We start from the raw sequence: 12277 nt of genomic DNA on the forward strand, positions 1-12277 counted from the left end.
CTCTGATTTATCATTTCAGAGATTCATGATGCTGGATATATTCTTTTCCAATATTATCTAGTTATTGAATTATATTTAAAACCCACCTTTTATGCAAGAATCATTGTTTTACAAAAGCAAACAAATAAAATAGGTCAAGTTGTTTCTGCAAATACATACCAAATGAGAATTTCTAAAGCATCTCAGGGGATGTTTACACAAACATTCTGCCAGGATATTGATTAGTGCACTACATTTTCCAGGTTTCTTGAAGTAACATTTTAATACAAAAGCACTTAAGTGAAGAAATAAGCATTTGAACAGTAAATATGCATGTGGGAAACCTATAATGAAAGGCACTAAGGGATGTGGGTTATTTTTCAGATTTAAATGGCACATGGCTTATCTGGAGATTGATATTATTTGTTAATTTCTCTGGATTCACATTTACTCAGATAGATAATGAGACGTGTATACTCATGTCTAAAAATGTTTCTAGAATATCTTATACTCACAGCAGTAGATTTATAAAGATTTGTTCTCATCAGTGTTTGTGGCCAGCATCTCATCCATTGTTGGCTTTACTGACTAGAACAGGAATCAGACAAAGGGGCAGCTCTTCCTCTCACTTTCTTTGTAGCTGGCTCTCTCTTTTTATCTCTTCTCTATCATAGTAAATAAGGATCAGGATAAACAAATAGGCCGAATAGATGTTTATTCAGGGAGAAATAACTTACAATCTAGACAGATGAACACTAGGAAATTCAACCCGATCCTCTCCTGTCCGAGTCATGCCAGAAAGAGAGCGCCTTTCCTGGCCCCCTCTGACCTCCTTCCACAGGTCACTCCACCCATGGCTCCATCCCCAATGGGCGTGGTCAGTGCCACAGAACTATCTCCCTACAATTCCCCTTTTAGTCTAAAGAAAAGATTTAGGCTTAATACAAAACTATATACAAAACAGTGAATAACAAGTGTGCTCTAAGAAAAGGAAAATCGAGAACAAAATGACCTACATATCTAGTCCTAGGGTGAGGGCATAATGGAGTTTACAATAGAGTTGTCCTAAGCTGGAAAACGTAAGTCTAGTACCTAATATATCTAACTAGGAAGAGAGAATAATAGTTGTGATAGTTTAATCTTCAACCTCATCAAGACCTGAGAAGGAAATTAACAATACTAGAGTAGACAGGAAATGCGGATGGACAACTTCCAAAAGGTGCAGCAAGGACAGAAACAGCAAGCCACCTGAACAGTCACCTTAGGTCTCACAGCCACGTTGGTACACCCAGATTTGGCTAAGGCCAAGAGAACTTGACAGACCACAACAACAGCAGGGAGGTAGAATGGCTGTCTTACCCTGACTTGGCAAGGTCAAGCAGTCTTCTATATTTGTCTCCTGCAAGCACATAGGACTGCATGTCCAAATCAGTGGTCAAGGTGGGGGGCAATTCTTTGCCCAACAGGCCATTAGCTGAGGCGAGATTGAACTCCAGCAGGAGCAACAACAGTGTCCAACATATTTTCGGGAAAGTGCACGGTGCTGTCAGGAGCAACAGTGTCTCATGTCAATGGAGTACTAATATTAAAACATTTAAATGCCATGTTTTGCATGTCTATGAAGTGATTGAAGATTAAGCATCTATATCTGACTAATCTCATAGGTACAGGAAATGTGAGTGAAGATAATCTGTAATACTCGGGAACTTAGCTAAAAAGACTGATTAAAACTTCCCTGAGTAAAGCAGGAACAAATACTTAAACAATATAACTATTACGTATACATACATGTAAATCCCTAAAATAGAGGTAGAGTATAAGTGTCAAGACAAGAGGTAGAACTATAAAGGGCAGCAAGATAAATATCCCAAATTGTATCAATATACAAAATGTCTTGAATACAAGAAAAGTATACATACATAGAATATGGTAAAAAATAATGTGCATAAAACATTGTAAGTGGAAATATTTAACACAATATAACAAAATATAAACTTAATTTTACATAGCTTACCACATAAGAATACACAACAATGTAAGCTGTAAAATACTATCTCATTCTTACTCAAATTCTCAAGAAAATAGGCTAATCTACCTATATCCCATCTAAACCATACCTTTCCCAACCACTCCCTATTCCTGTCTAAAAGATAAACCCGAGTGTAAGCATCACCCAATCCCAAATAACTAAAACCAACCCAAAGACGATGACTATTATCCCAAAATTCCAAGGGTAGGGAAAGGGGGCATCGTCATATTAAGATTACTTCCTGCTGAAATGGGACGATGATTGCTCCAATGGATCCTGTAGGAAGAAAATTTTTAGCAACCAAATTTCTCAACAGAACTGGCTGTGACATATGTAGCTACTCACTGTGTGGCAGGAAATGCTTGACTGTAGTTCTATTTGAAACTCTGGCCAGGGTGTAATAAAAAGGTGCACCATTACAGCTAGCTAGTCATGAGTTGTCTCGAGCAAAACAGTCTCAAACCGGTTTTAGGGTGATGTTTGTAGTTCAGATGCATCAGGTTGTGTCAAGTGGAAACGATGATGTGGGGCCCCATCTTCTTTCCGGAGAGTTCAAAGACTGCTGTTAGGAGTTGTTATTTTTCCTTGTGGAAAAGTTACACATCAATATTAAAGTAAAATTTTTAAGTTTTAAGGTATGCATTAGGGAAAGACAACAATAAGCATTAAAAGTATGTGAGAAAATTAGGATTTCAGAGAGAAAATTGCATATAAGATATGAGTCCCCAGATTTTGTTTTCTTCTGCCTTACACCAATTGGCTTCTTGATTTAAGGCAGAAACCATGAATTTAATCTTAACAACATGCTTGAATTTAGAGAAGAAAAGCCAAATCCAACTCCAAAGCCAACATTGGTTTACAAAAATTGGGACTTCAGGAATACTAGATAGTAGAGAGAAATAGATTTCTATGTAGAAATAGTTTACTACAATTAAATATATTTTTTTTTACCATATATCAGATTCTGCTTCCTTAAGTGATTGTTTCTGAAGAGCTGTCTTCTCTTCTGTAGGCACCTACATGTTCAGTGTCTTTTGGCTGTTTGATGATAGGTTTTCTCTGTTTTCCTGTAAAAACAAGAACAGAACACTTCCCCTACCTTTGAGAGGCCTCCGCACACCTCATAGGACCTAATTTGTTGGATGACTTGTCATTTCTCTTCATTAAGAAGTTTCTCTTGTTCAACTCGAATCTTGATTAACTTAGATGGTATCCATAGTTTTTCTTCTCCTGTAGATACAAATGCAAAACCCCTACCCCAATGTAACACATATCCTGCTTTCCATTCTGTGGTCAGTACATCCTTGAAGTACACTGGCTGATTTAGTTCAGAAGTTTTTTCTATTGTCCAGTGTCTTTCTGCAGCTGTTTTTCCTTTTTCATCAGCATTAAGAAAGTTTAATGTTAATAAAGCATTATGTAATATGTGTTTGGGTGTTTTGGTTCCTCCTGTCTGTTTATGGAGCATTTCTTTTAAAGTACGATTGGATCTCTCAACCACTGCTTGTCCTGTAGGATTGTGTGGTATACCAGTTATGTGCTTTATCTTGTAATACTCAAAAAACTGTTTCAATTTGCTGGAGACATATGCTGGAGCATTGTCAGTTTTTATTTGTGCAGGTATGCCCATAATGGCCATTACCACTAAAAAGGTGTGTTATAACAGAATCAGCCTTTTCAGAGCTCAGAGCAGTAGCCCATTGAAACCCTGAAAATGTATCTATAGTGTGATGTACATATTTTAATTTTCCAAATTCTGCAAAATGAAACACATCCATTTGCCATATTTCATTCCTATTTATACCTTTAGGGTTACTGCCTGGTGGTAAAGGAGTTTGGTTATAGAATGAGCAAGTAGGACATTTCCTTACTATTTCCTTGGCTTGTTCCCAAGTGATAGAAAAATCCTTTTTTAAACCTTTGCTGTTCACGTGGTGTTTCTTATGAAACTCTGAGGCTTCTAGCACACTTCCTATCAATAAACGATCAATTTCATCATTGCCTTGTGCTAGAGGACCTGGCAGACCTGTATGGGATCTGATGTGTGTTACATATATAGGATGAGTCCTCTTTCTGATAGTATCTTGTAACTGTATAAACAATGAAGTTAATTCTGTATTGTCAGGAATAAATTCTGTAGTCTCAATGTGTAAAACGACTCTCTCTGCGTATTGAGAGTCAGTAACTATATTGAGGGGTTCTTTAAAATCCATAAGTACGATGAGAATGGCATACAATTCTGCCTTTTGTACAGAATTGTAAGGGCTTTGAATCACTTTGCTAATTTTTTCTGATTTATATCCTGCCTTACCTGATTTGTTTGCATCAGTGTAGAATGTATGAACTCCAGAAATAGGTGTTTTTCTTACAATGCGTGGAAGAATCCAAATCATTTTCTTTGTGAATTTGATTCTCTCAGTTTTGGGATAGTTGTTGATAATTGTTTCCAAAAATTTATTGCAAGCTCTCTGCCAATATTCGTTATCTTTCCACAAGGAAGAAATTTCCTCATTAGTTAAAGGTACTATAATTTCTGCTGGGTCCCTTCCTATTAGCTGACGAAGTCTTAATTTACCTTTTATAATCAAGTCAGAGATCTTTTATATATATGTTTTTAGTTTTTTATTCTGTTTATGTGGTAGGAATATCCATTCTAATATGATATCTTCTCTCTGCATCAAAATCCCTGAAGGATATTCTCTAGATGGTAATATAACCAGAATACAGTCTATGTTTGGATCCACACGGTCCACATGTGCTTCTAGTATCCTCTTTTCTACCCATTCTAATTCCTTCTCAGCTTCAGCTGATAGTATTCGTGGACTATTCAAGTCCTTATCTCCTTTTAGGGCCATTTTCAAGTTTTTCAAATCATGCCCTTCAACTCCAAATATGGTTTGCAGTTGAGAAATCTCTCCTAGTAATTTTTGAAGATCATTAAGAGTCTGGTAGCGATCTCTTCGGATCTGTACTTTTTGTGGTCTAATTTTCTGTAGACCTATTTTATATCCTAGTTGATAGACTCTCCTTTTTGTATTTTTTCAGGTGCAATTTGTAATCCCCAGCAAGGTAAAACTTCCTTTACTTTCTCAAACATTTTTTCTAATATTTCTCCTTTAGAGTCAGCTAACAATATATCATCCATGTAATGATAGATTATGGATTGTGGAAACTGTTTAAGAATTATTTCTAACGGTTTTTGTACGAAATATTGGCACAGGGTGGGGCTATTTAGCATTTCCTGTGGCAAAACCTTCCATTGATATCTCTTCACCGGTTGAGAATTATTATAATTAGGTACCGTGAAGGCAAATTTCTCTTTGTCTTGTTCTTATAAAGGTATAGTGAAGAAGCAATCCTTTAAATCAATAACTATAATAGGCCATTCTTTGGGTATCAAAGAAGGCAAGGGCATTCCAGGCTGTAGAGAGCCCATTGGCTGGATAACTTTATTGATGGCTCTCAGGTCTGTAAGCATTCTCCATTTACCAGATTTCTTTTTGATCACAAATACAGGAGAATTCCAAGGGCTGGTTGATTCCTCAATATGTCCAGCATTTAGCTGTTCCTGAACCAGGCTTTCTAAAGCTTCTAACTTCTCAGAGGTCATAGGCCATTGTCCTACCCAGACAGTTTCCTCTGTTAGCCATTTTAATGGTAGGGCTTTTGGTTCCTCTGTTTGTTCAGCATTTGTATTTTGTTTTTGTACTGCCTGGATATTTGGTCTCTGTCTTGTATAGTACTTAACAGTATTCTTTCCACAATCATGAGGTCGTCTATGGTTCCTATCTAATACTGGAGGAATGTTAATCTGTGTATTCCATTGCTGTAATAGATCACGACCCCATAAATTTATCACTACATCAGCCACATATGTTCTCAACCTCCCTCTCTGTCCTTCTGGTCCTATACATTCAATCCATCTCGTGCTTTGTTTTACCTGAGACAGGGTTCCAATCCCTAAGAATTGAACATTTACCTAATGCAGGGGCCATCTTTGAGGCCAAGATTTATTAGATATGATAGTTACATCAGCTCCTGTGTCCAGGAGACCCTCAAACAGTCTATTATTCATCTTAACTATCAATCTAGGCCTATGACTATTTATAGCAGTTTGCCAAAATATACGTTTTTCATTTCCTTCTGTCATGTTTGATTCAACTTCCGTCACTAATTTGTCATCCAGAGCAGTATGAGTTTTTATAATAGGCACAGAATTTTCTAATTGTCCTGTGGGAGATTGTCTTCCACTGTGACTGGGAATGTTCGAACCACCTGTGACGTGGGGGCCTTCGAGAGGACTTCTCTCTAAGCTCGGGACTTAAGTCAGCCATCTCACTCTCCCCTTTCTTCGCATGGGGAATTTAGTCAATTAACTACTTGTTTTCTTTATTCCTTAGACATCTGTCAATATATTGGGATTTTATTAGGGTTTTTATACTTTCACTATCACATGAAACCATATACATACTAAATGTCCTGATTCATAAATATACATGTGAACATGCATGCACTTTTCCCCCAAACTTTTTAAAATTTAAATTAGAAGCAAGCTTTTATTACATGTGAATCCCAGTTCCCTCTCACTCCCCTCATCCCCTGCTCCTCACAACCCCACTATTCCATTCCCTTTCTGCACCCCAGGGAGGGTGAGGCAATCCATGGTGGATCATCAGTCTGTCTTATCATTTGGTGCCAGGGCTAGGCCCTCCCCCATGTGTCTAGGCTGAGAGAGTGAGTATCCATCTATGTGTAATGGGCTCCCAACATCCATTTGTATACCAGGGATAAATACTGATCCACTACCAGAGGGCCAATAGATTGCACAAGCCTCCTAACTGACACCCCCCGTTCAGGGGGTCTGGGTTGGACATATTCTTGTTTCCCAGCTTTCAGACTGGGGTTCATGAGCTCGCCCTTGTTGAGGTCAGCTGTTTCTGTGCACTTTTATGTGCTTTTGTTGCACTGCTGAACCCATAAAAAGTCCAGATGTATTTATTGCTGATAATTTAATTTTTATTTTTATATAATGATGTAAATTTTGCATAACATTTAATTATTTCACTGACATTATAAGGGATCAGTTTCAGAAGACTCATTGTTAAAGGACAGTGTGTATTCTATTTGTATATTTTACTGAAATATTCTGACATTTCCTATTGATTAGTATTCCTGTTTGATCATGTCCTTTTATACAGCCAATAGATTCATGTTTTAATTTTTAGAAGGATGATTTGTCAGAGTACACACAAACATAATAAAGTTTTAAAAATAATCTTTTTTCTATTACTACATATTCTAGACTCTTTAAACATTTTAAAATTGATTATTTGAGAATTTCACATCATGCACCTCAATCCTGTTTATTTCCTCTTACTCCTGTAGCATGTTTCCCAAAGAAAAAGTTAGGAAATATTAACTAAAAACAAAATGAACCACTTTGCTTCTCCATCCTTCCTACCTTTCCAGAATCTCTTCATTCATCTTAGTGTCATTGGGAATTGCAATGTATCACACAGTATATCCTTTATTGTTTTACTTGCAAATGTTCATTGCAATGAGTTCTTGGTCTGGTTCAATGCCTCTGGCTTCTGGTGCACAATCAACACTGAACCATTACTGAAACCCCTCCCAGATATCCTGCCATTTTCCAAATCATGGAAATCCTGTAGCTATAGTTTTGCCTGACCAGTCCATTCACACCCTCCAGGAGGTCATGGATGAGATATTTGCTAGGGTGGAGCTGCCTCCCTCAGGTGAGGGGGTGGAATCAGCACTTACAAACCAATGCCATCAGGGCCAGCTCTACCATTCCTACAGTGAGGGGTGGGGCCATCTCTCCTAAGTGTGGGTCCAGTTCTTCCAAGAGAGACAAGACCAACTCTTCTGCTTCAGGGGCATGTGAGGGGCAGGGTCAGCATTGAGAGATGCTGACTCAGTATGGCTCTCAGATTTCCACATGTATTGGTTCCTATGGTCCCCTGGGATATCCTGTGCCATGAAGATCAGTACAGATCCCAGCTGCAGCAGGACTCATGGGCCCAGACATGTCCCTAGGCAGCAGTTGTAGCTTGGATGTCACTGTGGTCCCAGTAGCAGTCCACAACACCCAGCTTGAATGCTGGATTACCAGCTATCAGTCTGGGGGCCCATTATCTCCTCCTTGTTCAGGTCGGCTATCTCTGTAGGTTTCTGTAGCCTGGTATTGTCCTTCTTCTCTGCATCTGGAATCCAGTTCAGCTCAGTGTTTAACTGTAGGTATCTGCTTCAGTTTCCATCAGCTATTAGATGAGGGCTCCATGATGGTGGATAAGTTAGTCATCAACAGGGAAGGACATTTCCACTGTTGCTCAAATTGTTAGTTGGGGTCAGTCTTGTAGGTCTCTGGAGATTTCTCTAGAGTCAGTTTTCTCTTCAAACCTATAATGGCTCCCTCTTTTATAGTCTCTCTCTCTCTCTTCTTTATTCCTCCTCTGACTCAATCTTCCTAGATCCATGTTCTTTCCTCTCCTTCCCTTCTCTTTCTTCTAGCCCCCTCTCCACTCACTGCCCCCCCACTCCCAATATGCTCAAGAGATCTTGTTCCTTTCCCCTTATGTGAGGGACCTTGTATGAATTTCTTGGAATCTTTCTTGTATCCTAGTTTGGTTGTTGTCTTTTTTAAATCTTCAAGTTCTATTACTGTTTGTGGCTTCCATTTTTGTCATAAGAAATCCTTCATTATCCTAAGAATATTTTCCCTATTGCTGTAAAAAAATTGTGTATTTCTTGAGGCTCTGTGACATATTTGACTTATTGTTTCATCGTCTTGTGTGTGTGTGTGTGTGTGTGTGTGTGTGTGTGTCTGTGTGTGTGTGTGTGTGTTGTGTATGTGTGTTTTTGGATGGGAGAGATATATTCCTTTAACAAATTTGCATTTTGGAAAGTATTTAAAGTTCTTATGAGCATTATATAGTTAAAAACATGAGTCTATCCCTTGTTCCAAAACTTCATTTTTGGGATTGAGGTGAGATGGCAACACTGTAGGTGTTAAAGAAGAAAACTATTTTCTGAGGAAGGATCATTATTGGGGAAAAGGTAAGGTTCCAGCATGAAGGAGATTAAATAATGGGCTAGGAAGGTAAACTAACAAAAACAAAGGTAGGAAAAAAATCATAAATGAAAAGCCCATTGCTTTGCACACTGGTTTAAAGTACAATAGAAAATGTGGTTAGGAATTATTGTATGAGAAAATAATCTATTTTATATTAAAATAAAATACCCATTAAAACTTTTTGCTAAGAATATTTCTTGATATATCTTATAGAATGTCCCTAATGAGCTTAAAAGAGTCATCACACATTTTACATTTCAAAACCAATTGATGATATTAATGTGAAAAGATATGTGCACAATAAAGTAACCAATGTGATTCCCATGGGTCTCTTATTGCTTCCACACAATGTCAGGCAGAAACTGAAGGTAGACTCCTGAGAAAAGTCTCTAGAGCTTGCCAGGTCTGTAAAATTTGCCTCATATCTTCATATAGGAGTTTCTGAATCACAAATACAATTCCATACCACAGTATTGAAGGGATAAATTTCATGCCATGCTTAATTGGCCAATGTTTTCATTTCAGTTGTAATAATTAATCATAGAGCCTTCTGCAAAAAAGTATTAGCTAGGATCCTCAACCATGGTGAGAGAAAATATATAAAGAAGTATTACAGTGATAAACTTTTAAATTCAAAGATAAGCATTAGACTGATATATTTTAAAATTTTTAGCTTTGCCTTGAAACTTTTCTTGTATGTCTTGTATGTCTTGTAATTAGTCTTATAGCTAAAATTTCCAAAATTTGTGGCAAGTGTGACATTACCTATGAAGAAGAGAGATATTATGGATAGGAAACTAGGATATGATACATGTTAGTGCTCATTTGTCTATTTTGTTCTGCAGATAACTGAGAATTTGTTGAATTCTACTAAGAGAGCATGTAATGCCTATAATCACATTTATGTCCCATTCCATGACTGGAATTAAGAGTAGGCTGAGTGATCTGAGTGAATAAATTTTCATCCTCAAGACAACTGGTAAGGATAAATATACAGGAAGAAGTGCAATTCATGTTAGTCCAGGAGCAGATATATTACTGAAAAATGAAAATACCATTTTCCATAGTTGAAAAACAGAATCCCTAACTCTGACATTTTCACCATAGGTAAAAGAAAGTTATTTTTGTTTAAATGATAAAAATGGTCCTGAATTAACATAGTGAAACTTTGTTTAATCATTTTCTTTTAATTCATACAATTGAAAGAAGGGAGTAAATGTAACCTAACTGTTTAAATAAGATCATGGCCAGTGATAAATGTGGAATTGTCAAACTTTATTGAGTTCACTAGTGAATTGGATGGTATATTTATTTGTTGTCCATTTATTTGAATTTTTAAAGAATCAGTGTGTATATAAACAAAATATTTTCTCTTTAAATTTTGCATACAATATATTTTGATCAACTTCTCCTACTCTAACTCCCCATAGACCCATCTCTACCCCCAAATGTTATGTCTTCTTTGCTTCTATCCCCCCTCTCAAAAATCTCATAAAATGAAAACACAAAAAGCATAAAAATTTCCAAAAGTATCTCATGACTTACAAAAAGCTCACAAAAACCATGAATTTCACTTTGTGTAGACCAACTACTCTTAGTCCTCATACCTGCTGGTTGATATGTACAGTAACACTGTATTGGAAAATTGTGATTTTATCTTAGCCAGTGGGTATCATTTATAGATAGTGTTTTGGTTATAAGTGAGAGTCTGTGTCATCTTTCCCCTCTCCATGTTGAGGCCCCATCTGCCTTGAACTTGTGCATCCTGGCACAGTCATCCTGGCACAGTCTCTGTGAGTTCACATCTATGTCTGTCCTGTTGTGTTTGGAAGACACTCTTTTTTTGAAGTCATCCACCTCCTCTAGCTCTTAAAATGTTTTTCCATCCTGTATATCACATAATTCCTTGAGCCCTGTGTGTGTGTGTGTGTGTGTGTGTGTGTGTGTGTGTGTGTGTATGTCGAGGGTGGGTGGTGCTTTGCTGGCAGTATCTCATTTAGCATAAGATGCTCCAAGGTCTTTTACTCTTTGTACAGTAATAGACACCACTTTTAAATTGAATGTACTCTTCATCAAATCTCTTTATATTTAGTAGCAGGAAACCATGTATATAGCTAATACATTAAATTGGCATTCAAAGTTCAGGCTTTTGTAAAGAATCTTCTCAAAGTGGTTGTTGCTACAATGAATGTTTATTTCTCATATTTATAGGTATCAATTTCATGTTCACAATTATATTATTTTCTTTCTAATTGCCAGATAGCATTCCTAGGCTGTTAGATAACAATTATGAAGAACATGACAGAAGTGACACAGTTCTTTCTCATAGGACTGACTGATGCTCCAGAGCTTCCTCTTCCCCTCTTTATCACCTTCTTCATCATCTACACCATTACACTGCTGGAGAATCTGGGAATGTTCCTTCTGATTCTCTTGAAGTCTTGGCTTCATACTCCTATGTATATTTTTCTGGGTAATCTTTCCCTTGTTGATATTGGTTACTCCTCAGCTATCACTCCCAAAGTCATGGCTGGGCTCCTATTAGGAGAAAAGATCATGTCTTACAATGACTGTACTGCTCAGATGTTCTTTTTTTGCAGGATTTGCTACTGTAGAAAATTACCTGTTGGCCTCAATGTCCTATGATCGCTATGCAACAGTGTGTAAACCCCTACACTATACCAGTAACATGACTTCAGGTATTTGTGCACAGGATGCTATGCCTGTGCCTTTCTGAGTGCCTGTATCTGTACTGGAAACACATTAAATCTATCGTTTTGTAGGCCAGATGTGATCCATCATTTTTTTTTTCTGTGACATGCTAGCAGTCATGGCTCTCTCTTGCTCTGATAGACATATTAATGAGCTGGTTCTTATTTGTCTCGCCACCTTCACTATCTTTTTTGCTTTCATAATAATATTACTATCCTACAGTATGATTATTATAACAATATTAAAGATGAATTCAGGAAAAGGACATCAAAAGGCTATTTCCACCTGCATCTCCCACTTCACTGCAGTGTCTATTGCAGCCCAGCTCTAGCCTTGCAATGGACATTGACAAAATTGTGTCTGTGTTCTACACCATGGTCATCCCTATGCTGAATCCTCTAGTTTACAGCCTGAGGAACAAAGAGGTCAAGAGAGCATTCATGAAGATGGTTTTAAAGGAATAA

At 37.4% G+C, this 12277-nt stretch overlaps 1 pseudogene; it reads left to right on the top strand.

Moving 5' to 3' along the window:
• The first annotated feature begins 11387 nt into the window (after positions 1 to 11387).
• LOC127227792 (olfactory receptor 5B2-like) lies at positions 11388 to 12277 on the top strand (annotated as a pseudogene).

This window comes from Phodopus roborovskii, unplaced genomic scaffold (assembly GCF_943737965.1).
Source record: "Phodopus roborovskii unplaced genomic scaffold, PHOROB, whole genome shotgun sequence".
Lineage (NCBI taxonomy): Eukaryota > Metazoa > Chordata > Mammalia > Rodentia > Cricetidae > Phodopus > Phodopus roborovskii.